General features: G+C 39.4%; 1 protein-coding gene across 1 annotated transcript in view; it reads left to right on the forward strand.

Moving 5' to 3' along the window:
- MAFB (MAF bZIP transcription factor B) overlaps window positions 1-9,745 on the forward strand; it is a 68,920-nt gene extending 59,175 nt beyond the window's left edge. Inside the window, exons 4-5 of the mRNA XM_082430332.1 lie at window positions 9,099-9,213; window positions 9,497-9,745. The gene's annotated coding sequence lies outside the window, so the exon portion shown is untranslated. The remainder of the gene's footprint in view (window positions 1-9,098; window positions 9,214-9,496) is intronic.
- The last annotated feature ends 12,498 nt before the right edge of the window (window positions 9,746-22,243 follow it).

Raw genomic sequence — 22,243 nt, forward strand, 5'->3', positions numbered from 1 at the left:
CACCCTTAGGGCTGGAGGAACAATGGGAGAAGGTATTGCTATTAGATCCCAAGAGCAAGGCCATCAGCAGAAGCTAAAACCCTGGAGATTTATGCCCAGTGGGAGGGGGTGCCATGGAGAACATGTAATCTCGGCCAGAGATGCTGCAGGGAGCAGAGAGAAAGGGAGAGACATACTTGGTTTCTCTCCTCCAATCTTCCTCTAGAGCTTCTCATTGGTTGAAACTATGGGAAGCCAGAGGACAGGGGACACTGGGGAGGGTAGTTCCCAGAGCAGAGCAGGGGAAGCGTACAAAATACATCTGAGACCAGATGGGCAGTTGACCAGCTCAGGGGTGAGGGTTGTTGGGAGTACTGAAGAAGATCGTGTGGGACAGAGCATGGCATCGGGTGGGGCACACTGTGTGTGACCAGCCTGGCTGATTACTGGCTACCACTCTCATTCTACTGCCAGGAAAGGGGGGTTAAAGACTGTGTTTAGTTCCTTGGCTGTTGAGCCTTCTTAGGGTATAAGAAATCTGTTTAGAAGAGACACAGAAGGAAGGCAGTCAGTTCCACAGCCAGCAAGGAACTTGCCATAGACCTGACCTGCTGACTTCTTCCCAAACTCTGCTCCAAGCATTCAGGCTCTTCCTTTATTCTCCATGCTGCTGCCTCTGAGTGAGTGTCCTGGGGATGGCTGGAAAGTTCTGGCTGCCCTGTATTCTTCCAGTTAGTGATGAGACCCTGGCTGGCAAATGTGGAGGAGAAGTCACAGAGGGCATGAGATCTGGGTCTAAGACTCAGATATTCCCGAAATTCCTTTGAGACTTTCAGGCTTGGGACTGGGGGCATGTGCTATTTATTCTCCTCTGCTTACATATAACCATCCTAACATTCATCCTGATGGCAGAACTGTCCCTGGTAAATTTTTGGTCAAACCAATTAGGGTCAATCTATGACCTCCCTCCCTCCATCCTTCATTCTTTTCCTCTCTTCTTCCTTTCTTTTCTCTCTTCCTTTCTCTCTCCCAATAATCTTTGATCATTTATTATATGCCAGGTATTCTGCTATGTAAACAATGAAAATACAATGGTGAGTAGGGTAGCTTAAAAAAAGTATATATATATTTGAAATTAAAAAACCCATTTCTAAATAAGTCATGGCTCAAATGAGAAACCATAAAGTATGTAATATAATTAAGATTTATAAATGAACAGTAATAAAAATTCTACATATCAAAACTTGTAGAATGTATCTAAAGCAATATTTGGAGTGATATTTCTAGCCTTGAATGTTTAGCATGAACTTAAGAAGATAGGAAAAGAATAATAGATCAAACCCAAAAAAGGTTTAGTAACAGAGGAAGGAAATAACAAAATGAGTGCAAAGGTTAATAATATAGGAAACATTAGGGGGGATCAACCTGTTCCAAACTGACTCTCTGAAAAAGCAAGAAATGAAAAAGAGAGCCTGTCTACCTATACAGCAGACAGACAACACCCGTAACAAGACAATATGTGAATAATTTTATACTGAGATATTGGAAATCATTTTGAAAGAGTTTGGTAAAATTAATTTACCAAATCTGACTTAAGAAAAACCCAAATAGATCTATATTCAGGATCTTCTTATTCTAGATAAAATTTATAATTTCTATTTTATGAATAACAAAATTGAGGCTCAGAGTGGTAAAGAAAGTTGCCTGAGTCTATGCGTTAGAAGCCGTGGAGATAGACACGGATGTGGATGCCTTGGGATTTTCCTTCTGGTGGGGGGACTTAATCCAGGGCGGCCTCTGTTGAGAAACTCCCCAGGGATGTCTGCTATTGGGGTTGCTCAACTACCAGACACTTTAAACGCACCTCTAGGAGAGGCATTTGGCACCTGAATTTCCCCTGGACTTTCTTTCATCATCTCCAATTAGTGGACGCCCACAGCTGCCCTGCCCGCCTCCGAATCCTCCTCTACTGCCCATGTGAAAGGAGCAGGGCTGTACAGCCCAAGCCTCAGCCTGGGGCCCTCTGACTCAGCAACCTCCCAGGCCCAAGAACGCCCAGTGCCTGACTCGGTACCTGCAGCTGCAGCCCGGGCCTTGGAGCCAGGTTGCCTCTCATAGCAAGCAGGTGGCAGTCTGCCTTGGAGTGTGGGTGGGTGACAGACTCCCACGGTCGGAGGCCTGCAGGAAACCTGCATCTCGTGGATGGGACGTGGGCCTTGAAATGGAAATTGTGGTGTTGGGAGGTGAAGACCCGTTGGTTGTCCTTCACCTTGATGACCCTTGTGAAGTGGTGTCTATCATCTCTATTTTGCCTGCTTTCACCTCTTCTATTGAGACTATCACCTGTCCTTCCCTCCCTGGAGTTGTGGTGGAGTTGCCAGGGACAGAGTCCGACCATCCCTGGCCACATATGCCAAGCCAGCCCGAGCTCTTCCCTCAGTTTTGATGTACAGATCATCTCTCTTTCCTCTGGGTTTGCTAAGTAGGAATGACGTAAGCCTGGAGTTTTGGGGGTCCTAGTGATTTGTTCCCAGGGTCATATGTTTCTATAAAATTTGCAAAAGTAAGATATTTTAACTGAAATAAGTTAAGGCTACTGTCTTTTCTCTCTGACTTCTGTACTATCCCTCCATCTCTTACTGTAAGAGCGGCTCTGGGGACCTGGCTAAGAGTGAGCTGGGGATACACTTAGCTTGGGTTTATAGCTATGTGACTTGCAGTCTCTTCTATGTATAGTTGAGTAATGGCCAGTCATTCTGGTGTGGAAATCTCCTCCAGGGAAACTTGAACCACCTACTGTGCCGATTCACATGTGACATGTGATGTGTTGTGACATGAAGGTTTGGGACCAGACGCTGTGTCATGACATGAACGTGTCCTGTGGCATCCAAAGTATGGAGGAGAAACCGAGTTTGAAATATACAGAGCCAGAAGCTAATCCGTAGAAAATTCTCACAAGTCTCAGAACTCAAATGTGAAAAAACTTGATAAAGACCTTGCCAAGTTTTGGAACAACCCTGAAAACAGAGAGGATGTTAACAGTTATGAAGCAGAGAGACATTTTCTAAATTATCAATAATAAAACACTGTTTTTAAAGATTTTTTTTTGATGTGGACCATTTGTAAAGTCTTTATTGAATTTGTTACAATATTGCTTCTGTTTTATGTGTTGGTTTTTTGGCCGAGAGGCATGTGGGATCTTAGCTCCCCAACCAGGGATCGAACCTGCATCCCCTGCATTGGAAGGCGAACGCTTAACCCCTGGACCTCCAGAGAAGTCCCCTCAATAATAAAAAAAATTTTGATCAACCATTGATATTAAAAAATTGTTGTGATATTAGTGACATGTGCAGAGACAAAGAGAATGAAGAATGAAAGTACATAGAAAGTACATAGGGAAAAAGTACATAGGGAAAGTACATAGAAAGTACATAGGGAAAAAGTATTATAGATGTACGTCAAGTGGTTAATTAATGCACAATATGGCCGTTTTTCTGGTTGTGGCAATGTTTGTGATATTTGTCAGCTTTTTAAAAGTTGTAATTAGTTGTGATTTCTTTTCTAAATAAATTTTGTGCCTAAATTTTAATTAATTTGTTTATTGAAAATATCATATTTATTGAGATATAACTTAACCACAATGAAATGCATACACCTAAGGGCACAGTTTGTCATTTCTGACAAATGTACGTACCCTTATAACCACCGCCTCCCCAATCGGGCTATAGAACATTTCTGTCACCCCCTAAACTTTTCCCTCCTCCTCATTATGTCCACTTCCCTGCATGTTCCTGCCCCAGGTAGCCATTAATCTTTTTATCACTCTAGATTTTGATTGTTCTAGAACTTTCTATAAATGGACTCATGCACTAAGTACCCTTTGATATCTGCCTCTTACTGGGGGGAGATGGCTCAGCATTGCATGTCATTTTCTGTTATTCACAATTTTGTATTTTTTTTTTCTTAAATAAGACATCCCCATTTGGATACACCAGATCCAGCCCTGCTGCTGCACCCACCCTCTGGGTATGGGAGAAGGCCCCTCCAGGACAATAAAAATCCCATGTACACGCCTGAGTCCATGCCTTGAACACTCTGTTCCCTCTGCCTGGAATGCCCTTCCCTCCTGATTCACTTGGAGGATTCTGGCTGATCTGTCATTTTCCAGGTCAAATGCCTCCTTCCTTCTGGAGTCTTTCAGAACTTTCTCTGCCTTAGGAAGCATTTGGCTTATATTTCTCATGAATGCTCATCATATTGTCTTATACTGGAACTGATTTATTTTTGTCCATCTCTCCCTCTAGAGTCTGAGGTTTCTGATAGAGATTTTGATGTGGGAGCTGTGTTGACCAACATGTGACACCCACTCCTCTCTGGCCTGGGCTCACCCTTAGTCAGCAGGTTGCCTTATTCAGAGCAACAAATGTGGAATGAAAATGGGGGGAAAAAAAAGTGAAAGTGAAACTCATCTTCATCTCTTCAAAACAAACAATTCCCTCTTCTACTGTAGCCATTTCTCTTTGGTTTCTCACCAAATTTATCGGGGACGGGGCACTCACCGTCCACCCAATGGGACCGGAGTGAACCCGTCATGTGAGGAACCTCAAAGGAGGCTCTGAGCTAGAGCCCTGCTCTTGAATGGTGTCCCCCCAAAAGATACGTCCAAGCCGTAATCCCCAGAACTTGTGACTATGACCATATTTGGAAATAGGGTCTTTTCAGATATAATTAAGGTAGGGATTTTGAGGTGAGAACATCCTGGATTCAGATGAACCCTCAATCCAATGACAGATGTCCTTATAAGAGACAGAAAAGGAGAAGACATGGAGAGACACAGGAAAGGAGGCCATGTGAAGACAGAGGCAGAGATTGCGATGCTGCCGCCAGCTAAGAAACCAGGAGCTGGGAGAGCCAAGGACAGATTCTCTGCTGGAGCCTCTGGAGGGAGCACGGTCCTGCGAGCATCTTGATTTCAGACTTCTGGCCTCCAAAACTGTGAGAGAAGAAATTTCTGTTGTTTTTAAGCCACCAAGTTTGTGGTAAGTTGTGTGGCAGCCCTAGGAAACTAATATAGATTTGCCAGACTTAAAGGATTACATATATGAAAGTGACATAAGCCGACTGAGATGTGACAGAAAAACTCTATGGAACTGTAGTCTCAGATTTGTCATGAAGAATCAAAACTCCAAAGGGCTTTTCGAGCATTTCAAACTATGCAGACAGCAGGGTGCAAGGACCCTATTCTCTTATAAATAATTTTTTTGGGGGAAATAATTTAAATAATTATTGAAATAATGGAAACAATCTGAATTAAATAAGAAGAAACCATTTTCACCCATCAAACTGACAAATATTAAAGAATGTAGTACCTAGTTCTTACAGGATATGGAAAAAAAAATGAAATTTTAATACTCTTGGTAGGAGTCTAAACCTCCTGAATTTGTCAACAGATAGGAAACATCTTAAAAGGTACATATTCTTTGCCCAATTAATTCCAAGTCTCATCAGAGAGGTAAATAATATAAAGACTTATATTCAAGGTTATTCATTATGGCACTGTATGAATAGTGGGAAATTAGAAACAATATGTCTTAAAAGTGGATTGGTTAATATATACTGGTACAAAAATAGAAAAATGCAGCCCTTAAAATTGAGATTATAGGACTTCCCTGGTGGCGCAGTGGTTAAGAATCTGCCTGCCAATGCAGGGGACATGAGTTCGAGCCCTGGTCCAGGAAGATCCCACGTGCCGCGGAGCAACTAAGCCCGTGCGCCACAACTACTGAGCCTGTGCTCTAGAGGCTGTGAGCCACAACTACTGTAGCCAACACGCCTAGAGCCCGTGCTCCAAAACAAGAGAAGCCACTGCAATGAGAAGCCTGTGCACCACAATGAAGAGTCGTCCCTATTCGCCACAACTAGAGAAAGCCTGTGTGTAACGAAGACCCAACACAGCCAAAAATAAATAATAAATAAATAAATTTATTAAAAAAATTGAGATTATAGACACCTAATAACTTGAGTAAATGCTCATGATAAAATATTAAGCAGAAAAAGTACAGTACAAGCCATTATTCAGTATGATCCCAATTTACTTAAAATTATGCATAGAAAAAAGACTGAAAGTGAAACATTATTAGTAGTTATTTCTGAGTGCTGAGATTAAAGCTATTTGTTTGCTTGTTTTGTTTTGGTCCATATCAATTTTCGAGAAAACTCTTAAAGAAAACCCAACCAGATAGTTTTTTGTTAATCAGGAGAAACAGTGAATAGACCTTTATGATATATCACCTCACACCTGTTAGAACGACTGTTATCAAAAAGATTAGCGGTAACAAGTGTTAGTGAGGATGTGGAGAAAAGGGGACCCTTGTGCACTGTTGGTGGGCATGTAAATTGGTGCATCCACTATGGAAATCAGTACGGAGCTTCCTCAAGAAATTAAAAATTAAAAAAATTTTGAACTACCATATGCTCCAGAAATTCTACCTCTGGGTATTTATCTGAAGAAAACGAAAACACTAACTTGTAAAGACATCTGCACCCCCATGTTCATTGCAGCATTATTTACAATAGCAAAAACATGGAAACAACCTAAGTGTCCATCAGTAAATAGACGAATGGGTAAAAAAGTTGTGGTATATGTATACAGTGGAATACTATTCAGCCACAAAAAGAATAAAATCCTGCCATTCACAACAACATGGATGAACCTCTAGCACATTATGCTAAGTGAAATAAGTCAGACAGAGAAAGACAAATACCATGTGATCTCACGTACATGGAGCAACAAATAAATAAATAAATAAATGAATAAATAAATAACTAGGGGTGGGAGTGGGGCGGGAGAAATGGGTGACCTGTTTTTGCTTTTTATTTTTCATTCAAATACATTGAATAAGTAAAAAAGGAATTTTAAGTTGTTCTAAAGGTTTTGATTTTGTTATTTTGATTTTGTTATTAGGGGTTAAGTTTCTCTCTAGATAAAACTACATGTGCTCAGTATTCCGAAAAGTTCTTAGAATTGGAAAAAATACATACATACGTGTGTGCGTGTGTGTGTGTGTGTGTGTGTGTGTATATGTATGAAACATTTGCGTGTGGATTTTGTGGGTAGGGAACTGAATCCTAGTTTCAGCCGGTACAGCTGTCATTTGACTCAACAGGAAAGACAAAAGTCTCATGCGAAATACAGCAAACGTGCCTGTGTGTCTCTTTGGTCCCTGGCTGAGCAGTGCAGATCCTGGAAGAAAGAGCAGTCCCTCTGCCCTCCTTGCAGGCAGATGGAGTTGGTACTGGCCCAGGCTCAGGATGATGCCTGGTCCCTACAGTCCTGCCTTCACAGCATGCCTGGATCCAAGTCTTCTCTTTGCTAATCATTCAAAGAAAACTCTACCTCCACATGGCCGCTGTAGGAGGGGCAGGGCCAGCAGGTGGAACCGGAAGACAAGCAAGAACTGGTCTTTATTTCTTCCCTGGAGTCTGGCCTGAGGCCCCCAGGGCCCCTGTTGTTCCTCCATAGGCTTTGGGGCACCCTTTCCCTAGGAGCACTTTAGTTATGCTTGAAGTGACCAGAAACCCCAGTCTGCCCAGGAACAGTCCCAGCGCCATCGTGAATAGTGTCTCCTTTGACTCTCAAAAGTACCTTGGTTTGGATAACAAATTACATTATCATTGGAGTTTTAGTGCAAAGTGTGATCTATCATATCTGATTCATAATATGAAGAAAAATAATTGTTGCTACCATTTATTGAGTGCACACCATGTGCTGGTTGCCTTACACATAGATTTAATTAATTCTTACAACTGTCTAGTGACTAGACTCTAGCTGATGTCTCAACGGTCACCTCAAGTCAGCTCATCCCCAACTAACCCCAACCTGCGCTCTCACCCTCCCAACCTGCTCCTCTGTGTGGGGGTTCACTCCCAGTACATGGAACCATGAGGTTCCTGGTGGCCCAGGCTGGTAATCTGACATCATCCTTGGCCACTCCTCTTCCTTCCTCTCACCTCTAATCAGGCCCCAGGTCCCACTGATTCTACCTCTGTAATATCACCCTATACTCTAGCCACACAGACCTTTCCATTTTGAGAGCTCTTCAAGCACAGGACTTGACACTTGCCATTCCCTTGCCTACTTCTTCAAAATTAATGCCTACATTTTATGGATTTCAGCATAAAATTTTCAATTTTATGGATTTTTATGGAATTATGCTTACATTTTGTGGATTTTATCCATTTTATGGATATGGATTTTATGGAATTTTATCGATTTCTCTTAACTCGATCTGTAATTCTGGTAGGGTTACCTATTAAACAGGCCGAAACACCCTTTACATTTCTTTGGGTGGTTATTTGGATGACGTCTGTGGACCCCACTACATTGTGAGCTTGTTAAAGTAAGAACCTTGTCTGTCTTGCTCTCTGTAGCATCTCTGGGGCATAGAGACTATCTGGCAAATGGAAGGTTCTCAGTAAGTGTTTACTGAAAGCATAATGTTTAAGGGCATCCACTTTTCTCCATTCCTCTGTCCCTGCTCACCTGGCTATCTGCCTCTAGCTGGCCCCTAGCTCACACGTGACTTCTCCCATCCATTCTGTACCTGGAGGGAGCTCATAAATGAGCCTGTGTCCCTCCTCTACCTAGACTCATCAATGGCTCCCCATTGTTCCTGGGATAAGGCCCAAATTCCTGAACAGAAGCTTTTTGTTCTGGCTCAAGCTGCCCTCCTAACTTTTTATGGATGGGTCAGCTGTGTCTCATCTCTGGGTTTTTGCAAAGGAATTCACACTTCCGTCCTATTTATACCTGGCTGACTCCTCATCTTTCAGATCTCCGTTGAAATATCCTGTCCCCTAGGGGCTTCCCTCAGTGCTCAGTTGGGGTCAGACACCTCCTTGGTGTTCTCACAGCCTTCTCCAACCACAGGGCGATCATAGGTTACTGTCTCTTTAACTGTCATTTTTCCCCCACCAGAGTCCTCAGGTCTGGTGTACGCATGTTGTGTTCAAGTGTGTTGTATTCAAGTTTCCAACACTCTTCATCACATGGGAGGAACTCAAGGAATATTTGTGAAATGAATGAATTATCCCTTTTTTTTTTTGGCTGTGCTGTGCAGCATGCAGGATCTTAGTTCCCTGACCAGGGATCGAACCTGTGCCCCCCGCAGTGGAAGCGTGGAGTCCTAATCACAGGACTACTGGGGCATTCCGTGAATTATCCCTTTTTGAAAGGTAAGAAATCTCAGGTAAAGAGAGGGGGGGCATCCTTGATGAATACCATACAGCTAGCAAGTGAAACTTGAACACAAGTTTCAAGCCCAGGACAGTATCATGCTGTTATGGGCTGAACTGTGTCCCCTGCACCCACCCACCCCCAAATTTGTATGTTGCAACACTAACCCCTAGCACCTCAGAATGTAACGGTATTTGGAGATAGGATCTTTAAAGAGGTAATTAAATTGAAATGAGGTCATTAGGGGAGGCCCTAATTCAATATGACTGGTGTCTTTATAAGAGGAGATTACGACACAGACACACAGAGGGAAGACCACGTGAGGATACAGGAAGAAGACAACCATCTACAAGCCAAGGAGAGAGGCTTCAGAAGGAGCCAACCCTGCCAACACCTTGATCTTGGACAACTAGCCTCCAAAACAGTGAGAAAATAAGTTTCTGTTGTTTAATTAACCCCATCTGTATACTTTGTTATGGCAGCCCTAGCAAACTAATATACATGCCTAAGAGCTTTCCTCTCTGTGCCACATTTGAATTGTCTAGAGCAGAACTGTCAAACAGAAATACACTGTGACTCACATATGTAATTTTAAATTTTCTAGTAGCAACATTAAAAAAGTTAAAAAAGAGGTAAAATTAATTTTAGTAATATATTTTATTTAACCTAACATCTAAATCTAATATCTAATCTAAAATCTGATCATTTTAACATTCAATCTATATGAAACATTATTAGTAAAATACATTACATTCCATTTTTTCATAGAAGTCTTTGGAGTTTGGTGTGTATATTACGTTTATAGCACATATTAATTTGGATTTGTTACATTTCAAGTACTTAATAGCCACATGTGGCTACCATATTAGACATCACAGTGGTAGATAATCCCTTCCTTTCTGTACATCACTCTTTAAAAAAAAAGGTGTTTTTTCCTGATAATACATGATCATTATAAACAATTCAAAAAAATTCAGCAAGTCTGCTTGGGAATATCATTCCTGGAAATTTTGTCTTTGCCTCGACTTTAGCAATTCTAATAGCTGGTTTAGTTGTTCTTCACAGGACTAAGCTATTTGGGCATTTTGGCCATTAGTTTCCCCCCTGGCATTAGACAGTAAGCATCAGATTCAGAATGTTTCTGTGCCTCCAGAGAAAGCTTTTCTGCCCCTCACCCCCTCAACCACATGCCTCTGCTAACTCACTTGGAAATCCAGAGACCACAATACATTGCTATATGGCTTCATCCCCCAATCCTTGACCACAGGCTGCATCTCATATGTCTCTTGGATGACTGTGTCTGCCAAGTTTGAACCTAATGCCTCTCTGACCCAGTGCAGGTCTGTTCATCCCAGCCTGTTCCCCACCACTGGTTCCCAACTTGTACAGGTGAACGTTTCTGTGACCTTGAAGGGCTACCCTGGGTGGGGGACCCACCATGCTACCTACGCTGTCCCCTCAGCAAGGCCCCTTGAAGTTGACTTGCTGCACTTTCCATTGTGCTGGGGGCAGAGAACTCATCTCATGGAGGGAACTCAGGAGCTGCAAAAAGCAGAGACTCAGGGCATCAGGTAGTTGTCCTCAGACCTCTCAGCTACCCCAGCACTTTCCCTAAGGGCGTCTATGAACATGCTGTGGCTCTGTGGTTGAGAGTGTGGTCTTGGGCATCAGACAGACCTGCTTTCTAATCCTGCTCTGCCAGTTGCTGACTGTATGATTGTGGATGCTACTTTCACTCTCTGGGCTTCATCTGTAAAATAAGAGCAATAGCAATAGCGTGTACTTTTCCCGGCTTTGGAATATAGTTCTGATATAGCTTACAACTATATAGCTGTATATACCATAGGGTGCATAGCATATTACCTAGTACATGGAAAGCTCTCAGCCAATGATGGGAGAGAACCAAGCATGCCAGTCCAGCTCGGTACCATAAGACTGTTCCACTGATGTTTGGGTTAAGTTGCCAATGACAGGAAACCCAATTATAGGAGCTTAAGCTGTCAAGATTGGATGATTGATAACGAGGGCCCAGGGCTGTTTTACAGAATGCAGCCTGGCCTCAGGGAGGGGCTGCCAGCATATATGGAGCATTCTGGAACCTGGGAGCCCTCTCGTTCTGTCTCTCACTTCTGCTTCAGTGTCTGTACCTCTTCCCTTTTTCTTTCTGCAGGCCAGCATTTTCTGCTTCTCTGGCCACACACTGGCTGATCTCCAGCTCCTCAAGATCTCTTCCCTTCCAGTGACCAGCCTAGCGTGTGCTGCAATTCCCAGTCCTGGGAGACAGATGGGGTTGGCCTGCTTTGAGTCAGGTGTTGACTTCTGTTTCAATCAGCTGTGACCAAGAGGGAAAGGCAGATAGTTCAAGCTCGCTTTTTTAAAAAAAAAGTTGTATTTAGTTGGAAGAAATAGATGGACACGACTTGGTGAGCAAAGTGATCATATCCTGGTGGACAAGGTAGATGAAGATGCAGACTTAGTAAAGAGCAAAAAACTGTAGTTTTGATGCTGGTGACCACAAGAGAGGGAGAAAAACTCAAGTGGGGCTTAGAAAAGTTTACTCCAGGTCAAGAATTGAGACCTTGTGGAGAGCGGCTCAACCGTGGATTTATAAGGGAACCACTGAGCCTGTGTCTTAGGTACTGTTCATAACTGTCGTTCATTCACTCCAATTTTTCGAGTGCACTGGGGGTACAGTAGTGAGCTCACCCTCATAGACCTTACACCAGTTTCCTCTGTTGATGTGGTTGTACAAGAGGAAATAAACCAAGCATTTGTAGGGCCCCACTGTTGTCTCACATTTCCTACTTGAAAGCACCATTTCAGGAAAAAAAAAAACTGGACCTAAAGAAGGTGGAGGTCATTTTCTTGGTGATTCTGGAAAACTAGCTATAGTCCCAATCAATTGTGGCACACTTTTGCTTTATCTCCTTACTCCTTTTGGTATCCACCAAAAAGTCACATTCACCCAGAAGAGACAGGAAAGGAGGTAAGGGAGTGTGATATTGTGATTTACAGTAAGAAATATATATTTGGTCTTCATCCCAGGTTCTGGCACAGAGCTCCTAAGACCCTTGGAATTCTTAAGTGATAAGAGTGATAAAAATGTCTTGATATTCATAACAAGCTCATTTCAACCACGCCTGAGTTCATGTTAATGAAGTGACTTTTGGAAAGCACCTAAAGATAGGGGTTGGTTGCCAGGGGAACCAACTGTATGATTAGAGGGTTGGAACTTTCACTCCCACCCCTCTGACCTCTGGGGAGGGGAGAGGAGCTGGAGATTGAATTATTTGCCAATGATCAATGATTTAATCAGTCATGCCTATGTAATAAAGCCTCCATAAAACCCCAGAAGAACTGGGTTCAGAGAGCTTCCTGCTTGGTTAACATGTCAAAGTGCTGGGAGAATGGCTTGCTGGGAAGAGGGCATGGAAGCTCTGTGCCCCTTTCCCCATTCCTTGCATTATGCATCTCTTTTATCTGGCCATTCCTGAGTTATAGCCTTTTATAATAAACCAGTAATCTAGTAAGTGAAATGTTCCTCTGAGTTCTGTGAGCTGCTTTAGCAAATTAATGGAACCCAAGGAGGGGGGCATGGAAACCTCTGATCTGTAGTTGGTTGGTCAGAAGCACAGATGACAACCGGAACTTGGAATTGACATCTGAAGTGTGTGTGTGTGGGCAGTCTTGTAAGACAGAGCCTTTAACCTGTGGGATCTGACACTATCTCCAGGCAAACAGTGATAGAATTGAGTTGAATTATAGGACACCCAGCTGGTGTTGGAGAATTTCTTGGTAGTGTGGAAAAACACACACACCGGAGGGAGTCAACAGTATTTGAATACCTATCTTTGCTGGATCTAATTAATTCAATCTGGATTCTGGGGCCAAGAATGGACTAAATCAAGTAGTCTCTCCTCTTAAGGAATTCCATTTGTCAGAGCTAAACATTCCAATAGCAGACAGAATTCTTAAGGTTTTCGATAGATATGACTGAAAAAGGTCCTTTGGGCAAGTTGGTGTTTACTTTCTTTGAACAGTGTATCTGCACCATCAGAGCAGATGTGACTCCAATAAGTGGCTGCAGATGACCTCTGTTTTGGGAGCTCAGTTGAACCAGTCAATTCATTCATTCAAAGAACCCAATCCATATTAATTGAGCATCTTCTAAGGCTTTGTTCTGTATGCTGAGGATACCATGGTGATCAAGGCAGGCAAAGCCCTGTCCTCATGGAGCTTACATTCTAGATGAGGAGCTCACATTTTTGTGGATTTGATACATAACTAGAAACTTGGAACAAAACCTGGGACATAGAAGTCATTAACTCAACGGATATGTGCTTAATTCATTGAATGAATGAATGAATGAATGGACTTATTGACTGAATGGGAATTCTGAAACATTGTTAACTATCAAGGATCCTCAGGATTGGGCCTTCTTAGGGTACAGTCCTTTTTGATTTTTGAAATCACCCTTGTTAAACCACTGTGTCAGTAGGTAAGTATACAGATACTTGTATATTATTTGTATCGGTTATGGGAAAATGCTTCTCCTCATAGACACCTCATACCCAAGCTTTAATTTGATGATAGTTGGGGCACATGAATGAGAGAAAATTGAGTGAGTTCAGATGGCCTGGTGTTTCCAGATATCATAAAAACTTTGGAGTAACCAAGAGTGCAGATGAGTTAAGGACCACTTTGGAGGCATGAGGCCATAGTTGTCCACCCTTTCTGATTCTTGAAGGGAAGGCCTCACTTCTGATGTGGTTGAGGGGCATGCTCATCTGGTTTCCATTTGAATTGTGGACACGTTGACCATTTTCTCCCAAAGAACAATCAAGGCAGGTGGATATACTTAGGCAATTACTGGGGTAGAATGTCAGCAGAAAGAAGGGAAAAATAAACTATGCCAGTCACTTCCTCAGCACCAGCAGCACTGTGTCTATAGACCAAAGCATTGCAGGTTCTCAAAGAAATCAGCTGGATAACTTCCAGCTCAGAATGGTACCTGGCTAGCTATAACTGCCCCTGGCCTGGCCTCTCTTGCTTTCCAATTAACCTCTCTAAGGAAGACATAGAAGCAGCACAGCCCCACCATCATAAAAGTGGAGACACTCTTTCCCTATCCCCCTCTTTGCACTGGCTCAGAGACACAACATCTGTAGCAATTAAAACATTGCACGAATACCTTTCAAGTCTGTGAGTATTGCTTAAGGAAGCCAAGTTTTGCCACCCTCCCTAAATTTTTTGGAGATTATGTTTTTTATGAAATGATAGGCTAAAAGTTGGGGCTATAGTACACTGATACTGGCAGGAATAGACACTATAGGCAAAGTTATGTAGATGAGGATAGAAACAAAGAGAGACTGAGTAACAGAGCCTGTGGGAGACTATAGATTTTCATGTGTTCTGTATTCTGTCGGTTTTGAATGTCAGAGAATAAGGCAGAGGAAGTTGGAGAAGATTCCACCTCAGTAGAGCAGAGTTCTATTAGATAAAAGACTGAAAAAAAAATGAATAACAGATTTTAAAATAAATCCCTTCCCCAAACACACAAATAAACAAATACCAAATTCTCTATTAATGTAGGGCTAAAGAAGTTAAAAAAAACTTCCCTCAAAGAAAATTCCAGGCTTACATATTTTCACTGGTGAATTATTTCAGTATTTAAGGACGGAATAAAACTAATCTGACATTACCTCTTTTAGAAAATAGAGGAGGAAATGCTTCCAAATTCCTTTTGTGATAGTCATTTATGAAATCATCATATGAAAATCTGACAGACATTCTAAAAAGAGAAAGAGAGAGAAAAATAGAATTATTGACTAAAATCCACATAACATAGGTCCAAAAATCCTTAACAAAATATTAGCAAATCAAATCTAGCAATGTATAAAAAGGATAGCACATCAGGACCAAGTAGGGTTTATTCCAGAAATGCAAAGTTGGTTTAACATTTGAAATTCCAACAGTGTAATCCACCACACTTACAGAATTAAGAAGAAAAATACACCAAGGAGAAAAGGCATGTGACAAAGATGAAATCTATCCATGATAAAAATTGAGCAATCTAGGAATAAAAGGTAAATTTCTCAATCTGATAAAGGCTATTTATTAAAAAACTGTAGCAAAAATCATACTTACAGGTGAAATATTGAACACTTTCTCACTAAGATTGGCAATAAGGCAAAGATGTCCTGTCTTGCCATTCCTAAATTGCAGGCAGATATGAAAAGAAGATAAAATTATATCTACTTTCAGGCGTCATGACTATGTGGAGAATCCTAGGAAATTTACCAAACAACTACTAGAACTAATAAGCAAGTTTAGCAAACTCACAGAATTCAAGGTTAATATACAAAAATCAATTTTATTATTGATATACCAACAACAAATATTTGGTGAAATTTAAAACTCTCTTTTTAGAGCATCAAAAACAAACAAAAAATTACCGAGGATTAAATCGAACAGAACATGTGCAAGACCTTTACCTACACTGAAAACTCTAAAACATTGCTGAGAGTAATTAAAAAAAAAACAAAATTAGCGGGAATTTATGGATAGGAAGGGTCGATGTTGTTAAGATGTTAATTCTTCCCAAATCGACCAACAGATTCAACACAATCACAGTAGAAATTTCAGAAAGTCTTTTGCAGAAATTAATATTTATATAGAAATGCAAAACACCAGGAATATAAAAAGCTACCTTGATAAAGAAGAGCAAAATTGGAAGATTTAGATGATCTGACTCCAAGACTCATTTTTAAACTATGGTAATCAAGAGTGTGGTATTGGCATAAAGATGGACAAATTGATCAGTGGAACAGAACACAGAGCTTAGAAGCAGACTCAACTGGTCAACTAATTTTCACAGAGGCACCAAGGCAATTCAGTGCAGAAAGGAAAGTCTTCCAACTAATAATGCTGGAATAGCTGGTTATTCATATGGAAAGGAAAAGGACTAAATTTCGACTTCATATAATATACAAAACCAGAAAGCTTTCAGTAGAAAACATAGAAGAGTATCTTCATGACTTAGAGATAGGCAAAGTTTCTTAAGACTCATAAAAGAAAAACTGATAAGTTAAGATTTTATCAAAGTTTGAAAATTTCTGCTTATAAACAGACACTGTTAAAAAAACAAGTAGGCAATCTGCAAGCTGAAGGAAAATATTAGGAAAACAGATAAAAAGAAAAGAAAAAGAACTGGTATCCAAGATTTCAAAGAACTCCTACAATTCAATAATAAAAGAATAAAACCCAATAAAATGGACAAAACAATTGGGTAGGCATTTCTCAAAAGAAGATACACACATGGCGATGAAAATAGGCAAGGTGCTGAATATCATTAGTCATCAGGGAAATTCAAATGAAAACCACAATATGATACACCTATACCTTCAGAAGGTCTAAATTAAAAAGACCGACAATCTTAAATATCGTCAGGAATGTGGAACAACTGGAATTCTCATACACTGTTGGTGGGAGTTTGGGAAAACCTGACAGTTTTTCATAAATCTAAACACATATATACCCTGTGACCCAGCAAGTATACTCCCAGGTAATTATCCAAGGAAATGGAGAATATGTGTCCATGAAAAGTTTGTACAAGAATGTCCCTAACAGCATCATTAAAAATAGTCAAAAATTGGAAACAGCCAAGGTTCCATCAGTAGGAGAATGGATAAACAAATTATGGTATATTCAGTTAATGGAATACTACTCAGCAATAAAGAGGGACAAATGTGGATGTATCTCAAAATATTTTGTCCTGTGAAAGAAGCCATACACACAAGTAAATACTGTATGATTTCATTTGTATGTAATTCTAAAAAAGACAAAGCTAATTTATGGTGGAAAAAAATCATAACAGTGATCGACTCTGCAGGGAGATGGGCATTGACAGGGAAGGGCACGAGGGAATTTTCTGGGATGATGTAATGTTAATACCTTGATAGATGTTTGAGTACATAGATGTATGTGTTTGTCAAAACTCAGCAAATGTATGGTTAAGATTTGTGCCTTTCATTCATGTATAAATTTTACTCCATAAAAAAACCCTGTAAACAAATATTGAACTCTAGTTTATGATATATATTCTGAAATACTTAGGGGGATAGGTGCTGATGTATGCAATTTAATTTGAAGTGCATCAAAACAATCAGAATGGGTTGATGGATGGATAGATGGACAGGGATGTGATAAGGCAAGAAAAGTGTTAATGGTAGAGACTATACAAGTGCTCACTATAAAGTTCTTTCAAGTTTTTTGTGTACTTGAAATGTTTTATAAAATGTTGGAAAAAATTAAAATCCAAATCTGCAAACTTTAACTGAGGAATATGAAATAAAAGAATACATGGAAGACAATCATCTACCTAGTTGGAAAGATTATTTTGCAAAGATGTTAGTTAGTCTTCCTGTTAATTCATACATTTAACATCATTTGGAATTTTGATTTTCAAAGTGATTCTGAATTACATCAGGCAAAACAAACACCCTCTCCCCTGGCAAGAAAACAGAAGTAATAATATCACTAATTATTAACGTATTTTATATGTATAATAGTTGAAACAATATGGCATTATGCAACAACTAAAATACAATTCCATGAAATAGAAGGGATAGTATTGAATTACATAATAGGATACCGACGAGCTTAACAGAAGATAAAAGATACGTTGTTAATTATTTGGAAAGGGATGAATTTTTCAATAAATGTTGTAATGAAATCAAGTTAGAACTTTAGCTCACATTATCTCTCAAATTAAATTGTAGGTGGATTAAAGAGTTAATTTTTTTTAACACAGGCAATTCTTGCTTTGGATGGTTATAAAATATGTAAATTTTACTTAACACAGCTTTGTGAAAAGTTAGGATTGCCTGTATTAAAACTAGAATAATGTTTATAGATGGTGATTTTCAGATGGCAAAAGACATTCTTAGCCCAAGAGCAATGAGGAAATCCAAAGGATAAGAAAACTATATTTGGCCATTTAAAAAAGAGAATTTCTATGTCTTCAAAAATATTACAAGCAACAGAAAAAGAAAAATGTCAAAATTGGAAAAACACTTGCAATAAATATGCGAGAAAGTGTTACTATCCATAATAGATACAAAAGTCTTTCAAATCTATATGGGAAAACAAGGAAAAACCTAAAGAAAAATGATCACAAGATTTGCACAAATAACTTGCTAAAGTGGTTGAAGGTGCTGAATATCATTAGGTGCTGAATATCAAGGTGCTGAATATCATTAGTCATCAGGGAAATTCGAATGAAAACCACAATATGATACCCCTATACATCCTTCAGAAGGTCTAAATTAAAAAGACCAACAATCTTAAATGTCGTCAGGATAGTAAAGACAGTATTCTGCTCAATTTTGCTGTGATCTAAAACTGCTCTAAAAATAGTCTGTTATAAATAAATATTCTCTAAAAAAGACAATATAGTTGCAAAAATATCATTATTACTGAAAAATTTACATAAAAAATGAAAGATACAATTTTTTTTTTTACATTCACAAACATAGAAAAGGCTTTTTGAGATAGTTTTGCTAAAGTTGTGTTTTCCTTGTTTTGCTCTTAAGGGTGATTCTGTGGTGAGCATGCATGTTGTCGGTGTTTCATCAATAACATTTATTCCTTAAGTTGGTTGGTAAGCACATTAGAGTCTGTTATGTAAATATCTCTAAGATGGTTGAAATGGTACTTAATACATTAAAATATTTCTGCATGTAAAAGAGAGAAAATGTATGAACAGATAAATATTAGCTGTCACTAGATGGTATGATTATGGATGATTTCTGGGTTTTTTTCCTATGTTTTTTTCTTAATTTTCTAAAAATTGAAGAATAATAAACAAAAGAGACACTCAGGTCACAGATTTGATCTAGCTTTTATTTTGGCACTTGGTATAGCCTGGCACATAGTAGGTATTCAATATACTTTAAAAAAGAACTTTATGAGGTGTAATTCACATACCATGCAATTTAAAAAATATTGATATATTCACAGATATGTGCATCCACCATCACAGTCAATTTTAGAATATTTTTATCACCTTAAAAAGGAACCCTGCACCCTTTAACTGTCACTTACTTATCCCCCACCTCCCCCAACCCTGAACAACCACTAATCTACTTTCTGTCTCTATAGATTTGCCTATTCTGGCTATTATCTATAAACGGACTGATATGTGGTCTTTTGTGACTGGCTTCTTTCACTTAACCATAATGTTTTCAAAGCGCCTTCATGTTGTAGCATATATCAGTATTTCATTCTTTATTATTGCTGAATAATATTCCATTGTATGGATATACTACATTTTGTTTATCCATCAATGAGTGATGGATATTTGGGTTGTTGCCACCTTTTGATTGTTATGAATAATTCTGCTATAAATATTTGTGTAAAGTTTTTTTGTTTTTGCATGGGAATATGTATTCAGTTCTCTTGATTTATATACCTAGGTGTTGAATTGCTGGGTCATATGGTAACTGTCTAAGTTTTTGCGGAAATTTTAAGTTGTTTTCCAAAGTGATTGCACCATTTTACATTCCCACCAGCAGTGTATGAAAGTCCCAATTTAAATCCCAGTTTCTCCACAGCTTTAACACGGATGGTTTATTTTCTGACTTTTGTTGATATCTAGGTTATTCTAGCAGGCGTGAAGTGATACCTCATTGCGGTTTTTATTTGCATTTCCCTGATGATGAATGATGTTGAGCATACTTTCATATGCTTACTGGCCATATTTATGTATCTTTTTTTGGAGAAAGGCCTATACAGATAATTTTGCTCATTTTTTAGTTGTGTTATTTGTATTTTTTTATTGGGTTGTAAGGGTTCTTTTATGTTCTAGTACAAGTCCCTTATCAGATAATATGATTTGGAAATATTTGCTCCCATTCTGTGGGTTGTCTTTCCACTTACTTTTTTTTTTTTTTTAAATAAATTTATTTATTTAGTTTTGGCTGCATTGGATCTTTGTTGCGGTGCATGGGCTTCTCATTGTGGTGGCTTCTCTTGTTGACGGAGCATGGGCTCTAGGCACGTGGGCTTCAGTAGTTGTGGTACATGGGCTTAGGGCTTAGTTGCTCCGTGGCATGTGGGATCTTCCTGGACCAGGGCTCGAACATGTGTCCCCTGCGTTGGCAGGCGGATTCTAAACAACTGTGCCACCAGGGAAGCCCCTTCTTTCCACTTTCTTGACAGTGTCTTTTGAAGCACAAAATTTTCTAATTTCCATGAAGTCCAATTTATGTATTTTTTCTTTTGTTGCTTGTGCTTCTGGTGTCATTTCTAAGATTCCATTGCCAAGTCCAAGGTAATGAATATAGAGCACTATATTTTCTCCTGGTTTTTATCAGTTTTTGTACTTATATTTAAGCCTTTGGTTTATTTTGAGTTAATTTTTGTGTGCATTAAGAGGTAAGGGTCCAACTTCATTCTTTTGCTTGTAACTATGCAGTTCTCTCAGTATTCCTTGTTGAAAAGACTATTTTTCCTCATTGAATGGTCTTGGTACCCTTGTCAGAAATCAGTTAACCATAGACACATGGATCTGTTTTTGGATTCTCAGTAAAATTAGAATTCTATTTCATTGGTTTTTATGTCTATCCTATGCTAGTACTACACTGCCTTGATTATTGTTGCTTTGTAGTAAGTTTTGAAATTGAGAAATGTGAGTCCACCAATATTTTCTTTAAAAATTCTTTTGGCTATTCTGAGCATGTTGCAATTACATATGGACTTTAGAATCAGTTTGTCAGTTTCTAAAGACGCCAACTGGAATTCTATAGGAATTGCTTTGAATTTGTGGATCAAATTGGGGAGTATTGCCATCTTAACAATATTAAGTCTTTTAATCCATGAACATGGGCTGTTTTTCCAATTTCATAGGTCTTCTTTCATTTTTTTCAACAGTGTTTTATAGTTTTCAGAGTATAAGTTTGTATGTCTTTTGTTAAATTTATTCTTAACTGTTTTAGTCTTTTTGATGTTTTTGTGAATAGAATATTCTTAATTTTATTTTTGGGTTGTTCATTGTAAGTGTATAGAAATACAGTTGATTTTTGTATATTGATCTTGTGTTCTGCAACCTTGCTGAATTAATTTATTAATTCTAATAATTTTTTAAGTGGATTCCTTAGGATCATGTCACCAAAGAAGAGAGTTGTTTTACTTTTTCCTTTCTAATCTCGATGTTTTTATTTCTTTTTCTTTCCTAATTGCTCTGGCTGGAACTTCCAGTACAATGTTGAATAGAAGTGGTGAGAGTGGACATCCTTGTTTTGTTCCTGAACTTAGCGGGGAAGCATCCAGGTTTTCATCACTAAGTATGATGTTAGCTGTGGGTTTTTCATAGATGCCCCTTATCAGGTTGAGGAAGTTCCCTTCTATTCCTAGTTTGCTGAGTGTTTTTATCAGGAAACCATGCTGAATTTTGTCAAATGTTTTTTCTGCTTCTATTCAGATGATCATGTGGGGTTTTTTTTGTTTATTCTATTGATACAGTGTACTCCATTAATTGATTTTCAGGTGTAATCAATACACTTCTGTTGAATGTGTCCTGTGCTAATAGGTCTCTTTAGAAATGAAATGAAATTGAGCCCACTATGTGGTCTAGCGTGTACAGGCCACCATGTGGCTGTTTTTGGAGGAGAACTGCCCTATCCTAGTCTCTGCCAGCTCTTCCCTTGTTCTCTTTTCAGAATCAATGCAAAGCCTTGTACCATTCAAGTCCAAACTTACATCTCCATCCAGGTAGACATGTTTCAGGTTAATTACGGGCCTCAGTCAATTTAGTGCACAGGCTGTAATTACAAGCACTTAAGACCTGCAATTACTCTTTTAATTAAAATAAACAATGTGGAGGAGCTGACATCACACCAAGGCAGCTGGTGTGCAGGGCATAGGTAATTACACCAAAGCTGAGGCTCCTGCTGTGAAGAAGTCTGTTGGGATCCATGGTGAAGCCCTGGGCATGGCCATCCTGGTGAACGGTAATTACTTGCTGCCAAC

This window comes from Balaenoptera physalus (genome assembly GCF_965194825.1).
Source record: "Balaenoptera physalus genome assembly, chromosome: 16".
NCBI lineage: Eukaryota > Metazoa > Chordata > Mammalia > Artiodactyla > Balaenopteridae > Balaenoptera > Balaenoptera physalus.